This window comes from Parus major, chromosome 13 (assembly GCF_001522545.3).
Source record: "Parus major isolate Abel chromosome 13, Parus_major1.1, whole genome shotgun sequence".
Classification (NCBI taxonomy): Eukaryota; Metazoa; Chordata; class Aves; order Passeriformes; family Paridae; genus Parus; species Parus major.
The window spans coordinates 14,563,247-14,583,205 of NC_031782.1; the positions used below are offsets into that span (position 1 = coordinate 14,563,247).

The 19,959-nt window shown below is 37.2% G+C and overlaps 2 long non-coding RNA genes across 5 annotated transcripts in view; one reads left to right on the forward strand and one right to left on the reverse strand.

Moving 5' to 3' along the window:
* The window catches only part of LOC117245099, a 51,628-nt gene that overhangs the window by 16,039 nt on the left and 15,630 nt on the right, over positions 1-19,959 (forward strand). For all 3 annotated transcript variants that reach the window (XR_004499321.1, XR_004499323.1, XR_004499322.1), the window contains exon 3: positions 18,984-19,048. This is a non-coding gene — a long non-coding RNA (uncharacterized LOC117245099). The remainder of the gene's footprint in view (positions 1-18,983; positions 19,049-19,959) is intronic.
* Positions 1,420-19,543, reverse strand: LOC107210618. Of its 2 annotated transcripts, XR_004499324.1 has the most exons (4): positions 19,470-19,543; positions 14,502-17,891; positions 4,826-7,220; positions 1,420-2,873 (listed from the first exon to the last, which is right to left on the reverse strand). It is a non-coding gene; the product is annotated as an uncharacterized LOC107210618 (long non-coding RNA). The 2 variants fall into 2 exon arrangements; XR_004499325.1 differs by lacking the exons at positions 1,420-2,873; positions 4,826-7,220 and adding an exon at positions 11,963-12,049 and having other exon boundaries at positions 12,455-17,891.

The following is a 19,959-nucleotide window of genomic DNA, read 5'->3' on the forward strand; positions in this document are numbered from 1 at the left end:
ACAATCTTATTTAAATCACCACCTGACTGTAACTTCATTAACAGCATTAATGTAAGGTGATTAGTGATTGATACAAATCAATTATGTGATAAATTCTGCTCTGAATAATACCATGTGACTGCAAGGAATGAAACCTAGCACAGAATTGGAATGCTGGCTACTGATGCAATGGTACTGCGGTCACAGGATTAACATTGAATCAATGAGTTCTGATTCCTGCATTCTTTATTAACATTTTTTCCATTTATTCTGGGTATGATATAAATGACTTTGAATTAGGTCTGAAAAGCAGTGAAACAGCTTTATGTAGAATTTGATTTTTGGTTTTGTTCAGTTCTGTTTGTCAGTCCTTGCAACAAATGAAATATATTTAATTAGTTTTACATTTGTTTTCATTTTGTATTTACCCCAGAGATTATTATAAAATATATTCCCAAAGGTAATGAACTGCTGAAATATTCTGATGAAAATTATATAAAAAATATTTTTTAATTGGTAAATGAAAAATTTTCTCATAAAGATTTAAAAACTCCAGAAACATTGAGATTATATTGCAAGAGATTTCATCTGTAAACTCAGCCTGGAACCTCCAACTCATCAGTTGCTATTGCAAAATATCTTAGTAAGAAAAGAAGGGACAGTAGCTGGACCAAGGCCACCTGAGCAAAACACTGATTGGGAGATTGCAGTTATAGAATCAAGAATCATGTAAAAACATTTTTTATGATTAATGAAGATTGGTTAACGAGTAACTGGCAAAGAACAGATCACACCTCTCTGTGTGGTTATTTAGGTGTCATTGGCTTGAGTGATATCACAGAGCTATTGTGTTTTATTAGGATAACCTTGTCTGATACACTGAAAATCACTGCTTTTACAAGTTTGTTTCTTTTTTAGTTAAAGCAGAAAGGCTGAGTCATTGCTCTTAACCCATCTATACACAAGCAGCCTCTGAATCCATGCCAGCATCCATGTTTGGGGAAAGGTTCAGGAAAAGTGAGACTGTATGGTGAGAATGGGGGTGCAAATGTCAGAAATTCAGGCCTTTGGTATCATCCTGTGCATAAAAATTAATTCTGATCTATGTTCTAATTACAAATTGAGAGGTGTTTCAATTTGTTTTCTAGGGATTATGGTATAGAAGCTTTTAAATGTCACTCAGAAGTTGGGTGTTACTGCTGTGGCAACATCAAAGAGTGATATTGCAGAAGTAAAGACTGAGGATAAATGATATTGTCTAGAATGGATTTATTTGTTCCCTGTGTGTAAAATGTACCTTCTGTGCTCACAGGCTCTCAAACGTGTGTCATGGCAGGTCATTAAATACATCACAGATCATCTCATTTTCCTTTTTCCATTCCATCTTCTTTCTTTGTAGTCTACTGTTTCCTTTCTGTCAACACTTTTTATCTATTTAGGTGAGAAAAACAAATTATTGCTTCAAAAAATGTTATTCTTAATCCTTTTTCACTAGTACAGTTGTTGAACTTTTTAGATAATAATTTAGGCAAATAATAACAGATTTTTTGGTGATCTGATTTTAAGGAATTTCTTTCTTACAGTAAACCAGGAACAGCTTGGTTTCTGTGGGAAAAGAGGCAAAATTCATTTTAAAATTGTTAGGGAATTGGTTTCTAGCTATTCTAGCTATTTTCTTGTGCTAGAGACCACAGGAACTAAAAAGAGAGAGAATCAGTATTCTGTCAATATTCACCTGGGATATTTCCTTTGCAGTCACACATGTCATAAAACATTAATGTCAAAAGGAGAAATAAAATGAAATAATTCTTATTCTAAGGGCTTCAACTGTCACTATCTTTTATATTATAAATACAATTCACAATAAACTTTTCACCTTTAGGATGAACCTGCAGGACAGAGGAAAACTAAAAGATAACTTGAAGAATAATGGAGATTGCACACAAATTCAGGGAAATACCAAGCTGGATTAGTCTAGTTCTTACCTAGGAAATACCAGTTTCAGGCTGAAAAATGCAATGTCTGCTGGAGAGATATAGACCAAGCACATAATTAGCACTGGCACTGCATTTTCCATCTGTCAGGAACTCTATTGCCAAGGTGTCTAAACTGAGGAACTGAAGTTTGTGACTACTGCAGGTACTGTAGGAACTGTCATGTTCCTGCTGGCACTGCTCTGTCCTGTGCTGTTCTGGGACAGCCCACTGCCCTTTTTCAGCCCAGGATATTCTCTGCTACTGTACTCGAGTGGGCAAAGACTCAAATTGTCAATAAATGTGAATAAAACTGCTCCCAAATAGGCCAGAGTAAAACTCATTTACCTGTTATAGTTAAAATTTGCATTGAATTCATTCCAGAGACTAATAAAGACATGCAATTAAATGATTTCTCCTAGGAGTGATTTAAGGAAGTGAGGCTTTGAGGGGCAAAAAAAGAAGTTACACATAAATCAAGACACTAAAATATTCTGTATTATAGAGATTTTGGTGGTACTTTGTTGTTCATAGTTGAGTATGTGCAAACCCCCCACCAAGGACTACCTTTCCCCTCTTTTGTTGTGCTCAACTGTTAGCAGTAATTGTCCATAATTCTGCAGTACAATTGATTTGGTCACCAAGCAGGTACATCCTTCTGTGTAAGCTGAAGTGTAAATAATAGAAATAAAAGGATGATTACAGTCATCATCGATGTCTCTACTTTATTTAATTGATCTCAAGGATTTTTTCCATCACAGGAGATAAAGTAACTGTATGTGAATAGTGGGTTATTTGATCAGTGAAATGTTTTTTAAATAGCCTGTACTTGATTACTCCCTCAGCCTTGGATTGGTGCCTCCACAGATGAATGAACTGCATTCCTGATTTATTCTCCATCCTTGGAAACCTGGTCAAAGCCTGCAATGTGGGGAATGACAATACAAATGTCATTATTAAATGTGATTATCATTTGCAATAATGCAGCTTTGCTGTAGAGGACAGGTGATTTATTAATGCTGGATTAAGACCCATTACCTCACTGAATCAGTGGCACCCTCCCTTCTGCAGAGTTCTTGCATGGCACAAATTAGTAGTGCAATGAAATTAAATTTTTGGAGCTTTCTGGTGCAATATTGAGCTGTAAGCAGTTTCTCTCAGGGCACTGTGTGCAGGGTACCCTGTTCTCAAGGGTGAAAGTTGCCTCAAGAGAACCATTAGTAACACAACCCATACACTAGGAGTGAGGAGAAGATGATGCCTGTTTGAGGGCTAATTCATGGTAGGCTCTGCTCTTAGACCCCTCTCATGTAACCCTGCAACAAAATAAAAAGTGATTGTGCTAAAGCCTATGAAGGACATTTGTGGCACAAGGAATTCCCTGGTGCCTTACAGGCACTCAGCACATGCTGTGAGTGCTGGAGGGTAGCTGTAAATGACAGAAATCAGTCGTGTTGAGCTGATGTTGCTCTTACTCTATTCTGGGAAAATGAGCAGCAGCACCAGGATTGCATTCTTGTTTCTCAAAAGCATCCAAGCACCAATCTCATAGTGTTTCTGCTTCTTGCCACAAGTGGAATTCTGAATCAGGAGCCACAGGGATGTTTTCAGATCTTAATTGACTCCACACCAGGCATCCAGCCTTAGAACAGAAATCCACCCTTGCAAAGAAACCAAATGCTTTAGGGGATCCTACATTGTGTACATGGTTAACAGGGAAGCAGGAGGCCTTATTTATGTGGAGTACAGGAATTGCCAAAGCTGAAGAAATACTGTTTTCTTTCAATGATTAATATGCTCTGTAGAAGTGTAGCATTTCCTGCCAGCTTTCATTAACAAATCAATGGAAAACAAACCCGCGTGGTAGGGAGTGTGTCTGGGAACAGCTTAAACAGGACTGAGCCGCTTTAGATTTCAGCTGTTTTCTTTAGCACAAGTGTGTAGAGCACTTTCTTGTTTATAGAATAAACACAGGGGATTGAAGTGATCTGTGTAGCACACGGGAGAGGTTGCCAACCCATAACATTTTGCAGAATGCAAAAATTCCATAGCTGCTCCCTTGGGAGTCATAGGCTACAATCTTCTTGCATGTTTGTTTCAGTGTAAATACCAGTTAAATCATCAGAACAGACAAACTGCCAGGAAAACTTTGAATAAAGTATTAGTTCATTTTCCTTCCTTCATAACACAGGTTCAGCAGACTCACAGCTCAGCCAGCTATTGGTTCAGAAGTTTCACACCAAATTAATACAAGTAATGCATAAAAGTAAGGCTGTAAATGTGTGCTTTTTTAGCTTTCTCACAATAAAGAAGACTGAAATACAATAGGTAACTTTATTTTTAACCTTATTGTCACTTGAGAATGATCACACAGAGAGATCTCAGACTGGATGTGGGTTTGATCTATGACAAAAACTTCACTGACTCAGCCTCAGGATGTGCAGTGATTGGAGTATTGCTTTCAGCATTTCCAGTTGCTCAAGGCCTTTTTTATTTTTCATGTAGAAATTAGACTATTTTAAAGAAATGAGCAGAGACTATTCCAAGCAATTATGTGGCTGTCCTTCAGAAAACATTGAAGCCTAGCAATCTTCAGAGCCATCTGTTTGAATATTTGCAAAATTATTCATTAATGGTGAAAATAACTCACAGGGTGGCAAAAATATTTCAGGAGGAAAACCAATAGATACCAGCCCATCAAAACATTCAAGGGTAAAACCAATCAATACAAAACCTGAGGGAGGTAAGGCAGCCATCCCTGCAGGTTACAGATTTAGGACAAAGATGGCTTTGGGAATCTAAGATAATTGTTCTAAAGCCAAGTACTCTAAGCTGAATGACAATAGAGAAATAAGCTGTACCTTCAACTGTACCTGTGAGCTGTGCTGAAATCAGGGAAATCTTCCCTCTAAATGTTAGATAGGAGACCAGTCCATGTGCCCTGCTGTTCCCATAAAATCAGCCTCTCCCAATTGTCTTCTCTGCAAAGTACAAAATCCCTCCAGACAGAGGAGAACAAGATAGATTTCAACAGCTTAGAATAGGATAAACTTAAAGTTCACAAAGGCTAAACTAACATGCATCAAAAAATGTTTCTATATATTAAATAGATGGAATTAGATTTACAGTTTTCCTGCACAGGATTTTGGTGTTTAATACAGACTTGGTGCTCATGTAGCTGACACGGTGACACACTGAAGAGAACTTCATGTTTCTGAGAACAGAACCTGGTCTTCAGTCACAACATACTGTAACTATCTTCACCATGCAAATGTGGTTATTTGCTAATGAACACACATCCCTCTGTACTTAATTGCATCACACTTTTCAGTCCTGTGTTCTCTCTATAGTGATTATGTTCTCTCTGTCTCGTGGGAGTCATCAGGTATATCCAGCGTGTGCTGTGCAGATTGATGCACTTAGCAGGTGTGGCAAAGGACAGGACAGTTCAAGTAAAAGGAAATTGAAATGTATTTTCAAAGAGAATGTACAAATAGCTTAGTGTTTGATTTCCAGGGTGGTGATTAATTGCAAACTGTGAGATAAGAACATACAGGACAAATAACAGTGATAGCCGTTTGTTGTATCATGAAGTAGATTCACCTCTGGTTTGAGCTGGCTTTTGGTGGTATGAACTTGAAAGCAAGGACTCTGGCAGTATAAAGATAAGCAAAAGCCTGATTTCCCTTTCTGTGGTGAATTCTGGGGGCTGGAAAGCTGCACTCAGAGGACACTGAGCTCATGGGCTGAGATTTTCTGGCACTGTGTGAGGACTCCTATTGGATATGATGGTGAAAATTAAAATACGGCTTGCCCATGTGATCACAGAGCTCATGCTCAAGTTGATCCTACTCATTTATTTGTACTTGCTTGTGCTGAAAAGCTCATCTTGGCCTCCACATACATCCTGAGTTCAGAGAATATGGAGTGACTGTATTTAAACCCTGAACTCAAATACCAGCAGTGTAATCTGCAGAGTCTGGAGGTGCAGTGTGTCATCACAATGTGCCCAGCTTACACTTGAGCTAGGTGAAAGAGCAAAAGGAATTTGGAGCTTTTAGCTCTTTCCCTTGTATTTATAAATTCACTGTATGCTTTGGTACAACTTGCAGTTCCAACTAAAAGCTGTAAAAGTTTCTGTGTTCCAGATCATAAATTGGGGTGAGATGGCAGTGCTGTGTGATGAGGCTTACACAATACCCATGCAGCTTATATCTGACTTAAGGCTTTGCTATTAATTCCTCACTTTCATGGACACAAAATTAACTTCCTGTTCTTTTCACTTCTCTGAAGAACACATCCTGTTGCATGACACAAGGAGGAATCTTTTTCTAGACAGAATAAAATTCCTCAAGGTGTAATTCAGTGAAGCAAGATCATCTCTGACATGGTTGTGCATTTCCCCATTACTCAGTGCCTCACACTACTGGAAAATGAAATGAGTCCTGGCCTGAACGTTCCTGCTGTTATCTAACTCCCACTGTACTTCATGTCAATTATTAACATCAGCAATGATAGAAATCTTAACACATGTTAAGAAACAGGACTCCTACAGAATTTTTGTTAATCTCTATTATTTTTTCCTATGATCTTTCTTTCAGAGCCTACTTTTCTCCATCTCCTTTTCCAGTGTGCTCTTCCAATTGGAATGTTTTAGGCTGCCATGTTTCTTTCAGTATTTGGAGGACAGAGTGCAAAACTATTTATTACCTCTTTCACACTCCAGCCAGAGATCTTTTTCATCATATATAAGCCTTCTGTTTGAGTTAATTTATCCAATAATAATGCCAAGGAGGCTAACAGAAGTCAGTAGGCACCACTAAATTACTTAGCTGAGCTCTCAGATCAGAACATATTTTTGTGTATATATATATATATATATATATATAAAGGAAGTCATTGTATATCTGCCTTAAGTGTGGAAAGCTCCTTTTTTTGTTGTTGCTGGATTATTACTTAATGTTTTTCAGAATGCAGTCATGTAGAACTTGGGGTTGGGAGTAGGAGGGGGCAAATGGTTGTAGAGTCCAGGCACTTGGATTGAAAACAACAGGCTGCTTTGGCTTTGCTCTACTTCCAGTGCAGGTTTGGAACAGCACATACTGAGGAGAAGGAACTTTGTGTTCTGCAGCTGGGAAGGCTGAGAGTGTCTCCAGTCAGGAAACAGTAACCTCGGTACAGCACCTGTGCTGGGATGGAGGGAAACATCACTAGAACCCTCTCTTTCTGCCATTTCTTATCAGAGGATACAGTTTTAAGCTTTGACACCTGGCAAGTGACAAAACAAAACAAGATGGTTAGTGAATGTGAGTCAGGAGGAGTTTGGGGAGTGAGAGAAGTGCAGGACTAAGTTCACAGTGAGCAGCTTCTCAACAAGATAAATGATGACAGTGGCTGGTACTGAGTAATGCTACCCTCGTGGTTTTTCACTACCATAACATAACTGCACATATGCAAATGGTACCAATTGTACCTCCTTTGTGTAACTGAATAATGCTGTGTACCTGGGACAATGAAACACAGAGATCAGCTAGAAAAAAAGAACCTTTTCCAGCTGAAGTTTCCCCTCCTGTATGGGGCCATATCAGAAGAGCTGTTCAAGTGCTGCAGGTCTGAATTAGGGATTTATTCTGAAGAGTCACAGAGTGTCACTTTTTCTTCTTTCCTTTCTCAGCTAGATAAAAAAGCTGTGAGAACTAATCCATACATGGGAGTGTGCAAGGAAACCCATCTCTGAATCAAATTCTGAGAGGAGTCAGCTAAATGTCAACAAGGCTGTAGGTTGCATCTGCACAGTCCACACATTACAAGAAGCAGGAGCATTAAACAGTACCAGAATGAATCAGTGATCTAGGCATGCAGAAGGGCTACCTATAAATTCCTAGAAATTATGTCATTTCAGAGCCCACTTGTATAGGTCAGTCATGAAAATATTGTTCCTTTTTTAAGTGAGGTGTCTTTTATCTTTTTTCAGCTCTAAGGTGATTCATTCTGAAAGCTTTTTAGTGTTTGCTTTATTTCTCATCAAATCACTTATTAAATGTGTAGAAACCTCATAAAATTAAGAGTATCTAGTTGGATTATTATTTGAAATGCAGAATTACAACAGCTTTCTCCAATAAACTTTAGGAGAGCAGGACAAATTCCTGCTTAGACAAGAAGCTTTGATAGATTCTGAGAGATAAAATGATCCTGCAAACTATCTGGTGAACAAGGAACAGGAGAAAGGAATTTGTTGCATTTTCCTTTGTGTTAGGTGCTGAACTGCACCACATGCATGAGATAAAATGTCTTTCACTTTGAGTCCTTTCTCAAATTCTGTGTTTTCTGGAGCTCTCTGTGTGTCAAGACAGTTGGAATTGGCATCCAGGCTCACCAAGCTCCTAGGCCAAGGAGTGGATGACCTGTTCCCTGTTTAGGATGCTGTGCAATGATACTGTGGATGTTGTGTTGTTTCACAGGGTGTCATTTCATGTTCTCAGAGAGAGGGAAAATTGATTGCTAGAAGTGAGCACATGGCCAATGAGTGTGGTGTCAGCTTGTCTTCCCCTGTAGCACTTCTTACTCCCCCACATCACAAACACATTGTCTGTAGTGGGATTCAGGCTGGCAGGACACCAAACCCAGCTCACCCAGGATGCACACAGGAGCAGGGCTCTGCTCTCTGCCAGGGGTTTAGCACTTGCCCAGCTCCTGCTGAGCCAACACTGCAGGGGTTTGATGCCATCTCAGTGTCCCCATCAGGATTAGCTTGGTCCAGCCATAGATGATTCCCTGCTGGGTCAAAACACACTGTACTGAACACAAATAACCTGGGAAGATTTGATACATTTGGGATGGATATCATGTATAAGATCCTGACCATATGAAAAATGTTTCAGATTATTCCATTGTGCAATCACTGGGCACTTGACTGATGACAGTAGTCCTTTGTGTTTCAGGTCAAATGCTTTCTCAGAAACAAACCCAAAAATAACAACAAAAAAACCCCTGCAGAAAATCAGGAAGAAATTAATTTTTATCTTTCAATGTACTGCATTTGGATGGTAGAAGGGTATTAAGTAGCAGTAGTTGTAGAAGTGCTGTTAGAAATTTTCTCCTTAGTACACAGGATTTATGATGAAAATAATCCCACCAATTTAAGGCATAATTCAAGTAAGCACTCTTCTGGAATGAGAGAAGTTTTGTTTTGGAAAATTCAGTTGGGCAAAGAAATTATCCTAATACCTGACATGCTATGGGTTATGTAGTGATGTACCAGTATCAAAGCACTTAGCTGACCTTGGACATTACTGAGGGAATTACAGCAGAGGCACTACTTTAGTGAGCTGAAAAGTATCCAGTTAATATGTATGGTATTATATTTCTATAGAGTTGTAATGCTGTGGTACCAGGTAGATAGTGGTGGATATTATCACCACTCTAAAATGAGTTATGGGAGATACAATCTTGTTTGTCTTGGTCTGCTGCAGTGATGGCAGAATCTGAGCCTGTACCTGCAGTTATCTCCCAAGCTTTGTCCTTCTCCAAGTCTTCCAAATACATGCTACCATTGCCATCCCTAAGTCATCAGTGCTCAAAAAAGCACGTGGTGACATGATGAATTTCCAATAGAAATACTTGAAGAGATATTAAGGACAGTGGCAGTGATTGTTCACCTGGAACACAGTTTTTATCTTTGCTCAGGCAAGATTTACATGGGAACAGGCAGAGAGAATTTTTACTAAAATGATCAAGAATTGGAAGATTTTTTTCAGAGCATGAAAGACAGAAACATGTTTAATTAAACCAAACAGAAGCAGTGTAAAGGCTAACTGATAATGTTGACACAAGAATCAGAAGATAAAAATTGGTGAAGAATAGATCCACACTGGAATTTTTATATAAGAAGAGAGGGAAAAAAAATTCTATGATAAAACAATACTTTCATGGAAGGACAGAATTATGTAGTGCTGTGAAAGTCAACCATACTGAGTTACTCATGAGATCACCTTGTACTCAGTGTTCCTTAAATCCTTAATTTCTCTATACCATTGGAAGGCATGAATAGAGTTATTACCACTCACAGGCACAAATTTTATTATCACAGAGCTTGCCTGCTCTTTGCCCTATACACAATGCCACCACAATTTTGAATAGATTGCTCACAGCTGGTACTGGTTAAGCAAGAACTGGCATGGAAACTGCAGTCCTGCATCAGCTGCTTCTGTGATTCCTGTGGTGCTACATGAGCAGCAGCAATGGACAGGTGAGCAAATGGCCCTGGCACAGACTTACCTTCTATTTTGCCTAATTTTTTTATAATTAACGTTTACAGCAACACTAATTCCATGCTTTCATTAGAGCCTTCTTTTATGCTAAGGCATAATCCCCTTTGTAAGGTGAATTTTGAAATACCATGCTGCCCTCTTGATACACATCTAGATGTGTATAAGAGATAAGGCATAATCCCCTTTGTAAGGTGAATTTTGAAATACCATGCTGCCCTCTTGAGGGTACGTAACATGCTTGGGGGGTTTTATGCAGTTAATGGAAAGAAAATAACATTTTAATGAAAATTTGTTTCATATGGAAATAAACAGCTTAGACATGAGCATTTCAAAGTCATCTTCGTGTTTTGGATGTTCCAAAAGGAATTTGCCATGCAATGGCCATTACAAATGACTTAATTTCTCAACCCTAACTCCACAAAAAGTTTAGAGGATCATGTGCAGAAGAGCCAATGGCTGGGAGTAGAAATAGGGTTACTTTCTTACAAACATTGCTCTATTTAGATTTGAACAGAGATCTAATTTGCAGAATAAGAAGAATCCTGTTTCCAGTGCTCTGGTATTGAGCAGCTGTCTTGCATGACACAGTCATGGTCCTGCTGCTCCAGAGTGGTGAGTACACAGTGACTGATCCAACCTGTCTGTACTGCAGAGCTCTGGCTGCCTCGTGATTTCTCCCTTCTGCAGTGTCTCATTTGAAATGTTTGCTTTAAGAGAACTAAATGTGTCTATGTTGGCAAGATAGGAATGCAGGTGGTTAGAACAAGTGCTGTGAAGGACATGCAAAGTATAAGCACAGAGGAGGGAGACACTGGCAGAAATTGCCTCTGATAGTTGGGGAGGGAGGTGACATCAAAAAGGAAAGTTACTGGAGTGGCAGTGTGCAAGAGCCCCTCTTAAATGAATTGTTTAGCATGAGACCAGATGGACAATGATGGGAATAAGGTTAGGGGGAAGTAGGTTGCCTAATTGCTCATTTTTTATTCATTGTTCTGGGAATCAATTTAAAGTACAGTGTGTTCATCAGAGACAAACAGACTGGAACAAAAGAAGGAGCTGGTTAAGGCCCCATGTGGTGGTGTGCCACTGTAAGGCTTGGACCTTCTAAAATTCCTGAAAAACAGGCAATGGCCCATGTATTTATTTTTTTCAAGAGTAGATATAAATATTCCTTGACATGTCTTTTTATATGCAAAATTTTCAGACCCCCCCGTATTGTACTTCATTACACAGATTTTCAAGTAGTCTTGTGTTCCTTCTATAAAATTGGGCACACAGAATGAATAAACATCACTAAATAGAAGCAAAAATCCAAGTTAAAAAAAACCTGTTTATAACTGACTGAAAAAGTTTTTCACCAATTGTCTGATAGAAAGCTGAACATTTATTTTTAAATGATCAAATGCTTGTTTCCTGTAGATTAGTCTATATTTTATAGACATTTAGCAAGGGAAAAACCCCACAAAAAAAAAAAAAAACAAAAACAAAAACACCAAACCCAAAAGACCTCATGAGCTTGACTAAGTTTGATTTCAAGTATGGAATAATGTATTTTAAAATATTTTTAAAAGCAGGTCTGCTGGAACAAAAAGCATAAACTTCTTCTTGCAAATTGATCCTGTTTACTGACACTGTTGTTTTTAACAAATGTAATTTTTTTTTTTTTTTGTGGCAAGAACTTAACAGATCTCAACCTTTTTCCTTTCTCTAATGCAAAATAGCTTTGCCTTGTTCTTCAAGGCTATGTGACTCTTCAGAAGCTTCCCTCCCTTTCAGTTCTTGCTCACTAGGTTGGAAGGATCTTTTCACTTGTCTTTTCTTAGAGACCTGCAAATTGAAAATATTAACATATGTCCTTGTGCCTTAAGTTATTGGTGCATAGTTAAAGTAAAATAAATACTGAATAGAGAATTGTGTTCAGCTGGAGTTCATTTCTCCTGTGATGATGCTCTCATATATTCCCTTTTTAAAGGTCTGTTTACTAGAGAGGGGAGTAACAGATAAAAAGAATCATAGAACACTTTATGTTGGAAAACACCTCCAAGATCACTGAGTCCAGCCACTAACCCAGCACTGCTAAGGCCACCACTAAATCATGTTCCCAAGTGCCATGTCTGCATGTCTGTTACATCCCACAGCCCTTCCATGAAGAAATAAGCAAAATTCCTGTGGGGACTCTCAGAACTAAGGACATGATGACAACTGGTAAAAAAGAGGCATTTTTTAAAATACCTGTTCTATATTTTATATTTCAGTGGCAGCTCAGTTCTCCAGGGATTTCTTTGAGGCAATGTATACACAGACATGTTGATGTGTGACTTTGTAAGTCAAGTGTGCTCTTGCTGGCATTTTCTGTAACCTCTGCAGCAGTGTAAAACAGCACTTTTCAGATTTTCTGTGGACACCGAGGGAAAAGTTGCTCAGTGCAAAAGTTCACATGCAAAAGCTGTTGTTGAGGTGTTGAGATTCAGGCACATTTCATACAAGCTTTATACTTTTTCAGAAGTTCATAGAAAGTCCCTGGTTTTCCTTTATTGAAAAATTAACATTAAATGGGAACATTGCTCATGCACACTGAATATCAATGTCTGCTGATATCCTGGTGAAACATGTCTGGCATGAGCCTAAGCACAGATTTAGGAGAAGCTGTAGAGTATCTTGTTTATTTATTTTATTTTCAGCTCTTCTGTTCTAACCTCCCCTGTACTTTATTTCCCTGAACCAGTGTGTTGCAGTCTTAAGACAGGAAAGTTCAAATTTTTGTGTGGAGTAGGACTGTGCATCAGTAAACAAAATCAGCAGCTGTGAACTCAGCATCTGCAAACTGGGCTGTTTTACTTATTACACTTATTTTTAAACTCTAAAAAGATGAAATTGCACAAAACATTCAGATCAATGACTCGGTTCATTCAATTTGCTTGAAGCCCTGAACTCCAGCACTGTCTGATTTCAGACTAAACAAGGTTGGTACCAAACTGTGAAGAAGCAGGAAATGACCTTCAGAAACAGCATTTACTGCTGGTTCAGAGTGGGCCCATGGTCATTGTCAGGACACTCTTTATCCTGAGCTGAGACTGAATAAGATGGAGGCAAAATAGTATTATTTAAAAAAATTGTCACTGAAGTACGATTTAATCAAAAACTTGTATATTCACCCTTGTACTCCAGAGTGCAGATCTAAAATCTCTTTCACACTAGAGAAACCTATCAGAATAGGAAACAAATAATATGCAGTATTGTTGCATTATTTACTAGTAACCAGTTGTTTCTGTCACAGAATTCGATACGAGTAAACAAAAAGAGATTTGATTTTAATAGAGCCAAATATGTTTTTTGCAGAATTGTTATACAGTGATTCTGTGAAAGCAAAATTCCAATTTTCAGTGCTAGTTCTGCACCAATGTATGCAACTGAAAAGAAAATGTAATGTGACTTTAGCAGATTATCTGGGCTTGTCACATATTTGGGTGATCTAATTGGCAGAAATGTCTGTAGACATTGTAGGCTTGAAAGCAGCCAGTATTGCATTACTGAAACTTCTTATGCAACTGTTTTTATGGCTTTGTTTAAGATAAGATATTTTATGCTGGTAGAGTAATACTTAGATAAGTGTAATTAATAATAGTAAGTTATACAATTTATCACCTCATTTTCTGTTTCTTGGCAATGGAGTATTTTGTTTACTTGCTTCATTCTCTTACTGCATGTTCAGTGCTTCTGAAGTGGCCCTTTCAGATATCACACACAGAGCTGTGTTCTGTTGGTTTACACATAGACCTGAAACCCCAACTTTTGAAGCAGCTGAGGCAAAAATGATAAAAGATTATGTACATGGCAAATAAAAGGTGTTGGGTGCTCTCCCTTAAAGTGTCATGGGCACCTTCCTAGTGAAGTACTGAATGAAATTCCTGAGGACCTTAATCACAGGCAAAAGGTAGGAAAAAACCAAAGACATTTGCACAATCCAAGGAAGTTTGTCTTGGAAAGAAGTTTCTGTCTATGGAGGTAATTAAAGAAGTTGCTGAGATCTTGAAGACAGAACTTGTCCTATGACTTCTTACTCATCCCTGCTGCAGTGAGGCATGAGAGCAGTAGTGAGTTTCCATATAATAAATATTCTATACATGTATAATGCTGCAAAATTTAAAAGTGTTGGTTTATTCCAAAAATTACTAAAAATTATACTTCATTAGACATCAGATCTTCCTGATGTGCACATTCAGTTATAACTTCTTACTTGAGGTGAAGAAGGATTAAAGGAACACTAATTAAATGATACCTCCTGACACGGCTCAGGATTGAGGAGCTGGGTTGATTTTCCATGGCAGCATTTCTAGTGGGGTTCCAGATGGTGACACATGAGCACAGAGGTGATGGAGTCACTGCAGCCTGGAGTGCCAGGATTACATTGAGTTCATTTAAACTGATAGGCTGCAAGCCTAGAAATTAAAGGGAGAAAAGTGTGGGTGACATGATCATAGTCACAATTCAAACACTCTAATGATAGTTTGAAATGGAAAATGTGTTGAGTGTAAAAAGAGTATTAACAAACACGATGCCTTTTCAGAATCTTTACAAAACAGGTTATCCAGACTGCAGAGTTTTTTCTCTTTCTTTCTACTTTACACTTAAAGCTTTTCCTCTGTGATTATGTCAGCTCAAGTGTCCTGAGGGACATATATTTATCCTTATGTTAACGAATATACATGCTCATCTAACCATAATGTTAAGTAAACATTTGCAGTCATACAGATAACCCACCATATGACTTATTCATTATTTAGACAAAATGGATTTTACTTACATAGAGATCAGTTGATGAGTTAAAAGCTGTCTGCTGTATCAAGTTGTTCAAGCTTTATTATAAGAATTAAAGTTTTAAATTCAGGGAGGTGTTTTGACAGCATGGAAGATTTCTCTTTAAAAATGTGTTTCAAATATTAGATCATGATGAAACATCATCTCTATGTGACCTTCAGAAGGTTATGATGAAGAAAAGACTTTTAGGCTGTTTTGGTAACAAGAGTATCACCAACAATGGCAAAACAGGACAGACTGAACTTATAAACATTACATCAGCCCTGTGCCAGAGATAACATGTTTACTAAACTTCTCAAAATGAGCTGAGACCACGAGTCATCTCATTGTGATCAGCACTAGGACTATTTCCTGCTAAGACTGGCTAGAAGAATGGTATATTACTGCTTGCCCAAAATATTGAACTTACAAAGAGAAGCTGTCTTTATTTTGTGTAAATAAGTATAAGTGCTCTCTCCTGGAAGGACAAAAAGGTTGCCAGTAAATACAAATACTGGAAAATACCAGCATGCTAATGAGAAGGACATTTGAAGTTCATCTGTTTTTAAGGAAATCTTATTATCACATTGATAAATGAAAAAATGAAAATGTTTGGAAAGACTAAAAGGAAAAGGCCTTTTAGTCTTTCCAAACAACTAGATTTATGTTTTTAATTCAGCAAAACTGGTCTTTTTAAATAAAACCTATTTAAACCTATTTAAATAGGTTCTCCTGTGCCCACAGGATGTTTAACTTTTGGAAGTTCAAAATGCACTAGACTTAATACTCTATGAAATGGGATAGAAATATGCTCAGGTTTTGCTGTGGTCTTCATTGTCTTCTCAGAAATCAGTTCATGTTTTGGCATTTTCCAAGACAACTGAATTGGGAGGGCTGGGGTAAAAAATAGTGGAGAAATAAATGCATAAAACTAGGTCCACTTGTCTGCATTTCCAGAAGGAAAAAAATTGAATTGTTTAATGGTATTTTTGGAAAAATTTCCAAGTAATAAAATATTCCAAAGATATTTAGGCTCATTTTTAGATGACACCTCTGTGGTAACACAAATGACATTTTGAATGTGCCTTTCCTTTGCTAAGCCTTCTTAGCAAAACCAAATGTCATTTGTTGTCTCAAAAGCTAAAGACATATTTCACATGTCAGATGTACAAAGATGCTACTGAACAAAATTACAGGCAAGACATTTAAATTCTGCTGCTGCTGGAATTTCTGTCATCTCTCTTTCTGATGCAGTGCACAGCAGCTCTCTGTGCTGACAGCAGAACTGGTTCCATTATGCTGCAAAGTAAATTAATACTTTGTGTAAAGGCTTAGGTGAAAATAAAAATAGTTGATGGCTTGTTGTGTGCAGGAGTGACACTGTTTTGTGATTAGGAAGTACTGCAGCATGCAAGTGAAAACCTGAACACATTTATTTTCAAATTTCAATTGTGTTCTTTTTGAAACTATTTCTTTTTAGGATCAACATTATTAACATTTCTTGTATGACAAGAGAACCCCATCTACCCAAAGAGTAGATGACTTTTCTAGTGATGTATGCTGAATATATTAAATATTTTAATTAATTTCAAATAAAGAAATGAGTCATATTATATACCTGAAACATTAAAATTTGAATGACCTTCAAAGAAAATCATGTTTAGTTTTGCATGGCCTAATCCTTGACAGTTATCAGTATTTTGTCTATCTTAGGGGCTGCATATTTATCCAAAGTTTCAGATAAGTATCTTGGAAAGACAGATGAGCTAAAAGCAAGATAGTCACTTTTCTATCCCACAGCAGAACTCTTCAGCACTTTCAAAAATATCACTGATATTTAGACATTTTCAAATTAATTTTAAAATATAAGCAGTATCTTGCCTTCCTTAGGACTCCATGAGAAACTTTTGATTTCAGTATCTATTTCTGCTTGAGAAGAGTCATTCAAGAAAATATATTTGCCAGAATTACTTAGAAGACAAGCTAAATTCAAAGGTTTGAATTTGCACTGCAATCCAAGTATGTGGCTCTCCTTGAGTTTAAATTAGAGGAGGGCAGTATTTAGTCATGACCTGTTGTTCTGGATTCTGAAAACGTTGAGCAATTCTAGTTTTGTCTCCAATTCTCATATGGCTGTGGCAAATGGAGGCAGGTGCTGTTTGTGTGCAATCACAGCAACTCAAATGTGCCTGCCCTCACTTCCCCTCACCATCAGTGAAACAAAGGGAAGGAACTTTTCCCTCCTGTTCCCTTACTTCCTAGTTGCTAAAATACTTCACTTAAGAAAAGGAAATAGTTTGGATTGTGTAGCCTTATAAAATGCCTTTTAAAGCGTTCTATTGCCAAAATGTTGTTCAGAAAATGTTGTCCAGTTGTCAAGAAAGTTGTTTGGCATAATTAAAATGGGACACTTGTTTCCTCAAGGGTACATTTTCTGTACCTATGACATTTATTTACTTGCAAAGCAAAGAAATCACAGTGGTCTTCCGTGTTTCTAAACATCAATTCATTATTTGAATTCCCTTGTGTATGTACAAAGTAGTATTTCTCACAAAAAGCAAATGAAACAAAAAAAAGCCCTTTCCCCATTAAAAGAATAGGAAAATAGCAACATAATTTTTTCTTCCCTTGCAACTAAGATTCATTCCTGAGCAGAAATGTAGGAATAATGTCCTGGGTTTGTAGCCCAACTTCTTTGTGTGTTACTCTGATCCACGTTAGTACAAAGGACTATACAGCCATAAAGCTTTAAAGTTGTTCCATATCAATATTGCAATTAAGATTGTACTTATCTGGCTGCTGATATGACTTGAAATCTGTTCTTCTTCTGTTTTGAAGTTCAAAGAAATAATGCAATAGTCCTGCGGTAAATCTGTTTGGGAGAAAGACTTCACAATTTCATTCACAAAGTTAAATTTTTGAATACTTTTGGTATTAAAACCAGCATTGATGACCCTGAAGAAAAGATGTCTTCTGCAGATACAGACCATTTGTCCAAAATTAAGCAAAAGTATATATTATATCTTTCTTCCAAAGGCATCAGCATGTGATTTCCACGCTGTTCTCAGACTGCACACGTTTCATTAGTCACAGATACAATGCTAGCTTGAAAGACAGTCCTTACAATATTCATCTATTTAATTAAACTTTATATTTAATGCAATATATTTATATTACAAATCCTATCATACCACTAAATCCATTTTTCTGCTGCTAGATTTGCATTTAATTCAGGATTTGAATCATGCTCAACCTCATTGTTCCAAGTAACAGAATTTATTAGAATGGATCCACACAATACTGCACATAATGAAAACGGGAGAATCAGAAACCTCAATTGCAAAGCCAAAAATGGAGGAAAATAAGACTGGCAGCTTTGGATGTTTCTATTTAAGAGGGCCAATGTGTTTCCAAGGCCTTCTTTTCAAAAATTGCCACTGAGCTTTCCCACAGTGCTGAGCAGTTCTGTTGCAATTTCTTATTAATCAGAATAAGTTGAAAAAACACGTTCTGTACATTTACAGAACTGGTCACAAACTCCTTCAGTAATTGAAAAAGAAAATTAAAATCTTGCATTCTCAGAACTGTTGTGGCTTCCTTTTCACATTTCCTACACTAAGACAAGGCAAACTGCCCTAGAATTTAGATTCAGTTACACTCAGTGCTTTCACAAACCCCTCTCATAATTACAACTCTAATAATCCTTCACCTGCCACCTCAGCTTCTTCATGTGAGAGATTTTTGCCATTTGATGTTACAAACGGCTTCATAAAGTAGGAAGAGGAAGGAAAAAATCTTTAAAAATCATCTAGAAATTGATTCTTTCATTTAGTGAAAAGAGAGACTAAAAAAAGAATTGAATTATCTTTTAAGGTGTTCTTAAACCAAGAGGACATATTTTAAGAACAAATTAAATAGTGAGCAGATATTTTCCTGTAACTAAAAATTAGCTTCTTATTTCCAGGTACGTGATTTAAGGTTGAAGAGCATTTTCCAGCTACCTGTCTTGTGCATTACTGAAATGTAAAAGTAAGTAAAAACCACTTAATTATATGTATTTTTTCATACCTTAGAAAATATTTATTAGATAGAACACAACATGTGCATAACTTAAAATTAGTGTTTACTAGTAATTTCTTATTCTACCTTCACATGCCATAGTGGCCCTGTTATATCCCAGAATTACAAGTACTGATAAAATTATCTTCTGGCTCCCCCTTCCCATCTCTTCTACAATTATCAAATAGCTTAATGCACTAATTGCACTAAAATATATTAAGATTATGTTGCGTTATGAATATTTACCCTTGCAAATCATTCATATGAAATCATTCCTTTTTAAAAACTAATTAAAATTAAGCTTCCTGACTTGTACTCCAAGCTCCTATCCACAATTCTGGTTGAAATAAGGTCCCACAGATCCAGCCAGTAACCCTCACTGAAATCCCACCTGATCACCTGTGTCACTGCATGATGCTATCCCAAGAAACGAGGCTTTCTCAGAGTGAGCTTAGTGGGTCTTTGCTCTGGGATTTATAAAATGCAATAAAAAATGACAAAAAACACAAATGCAAATATAGTTTAAAATATAATATTAGCATTGTCAACATGAAAGACTTTATTTACTGCACAGAGAAGAAAATATTCAGAATAGTGTAGTTTGTTTCGGGGAATGCATGAAAAAGTTTCAACAACTAACACACAGTGTTTCTTTGCAAAATAGCCCTGTGCATGATGCTGAAGTGAAATGGGTTTTGCTCATTCTTGTAAAAGAAGGTCATTACCTGCTATTGTGACTGCTCCTTTTGGATTACCTTTGTCTCTGCACAACTCAAACAATAAATAAAGGTAGTCTGTTAATATAGATTAGAGGTTAAAGACTTATTTATTGTCATCTTTTATGGAGAGATTCTATAAAGGTTGTTATTGACCCTCCCTGC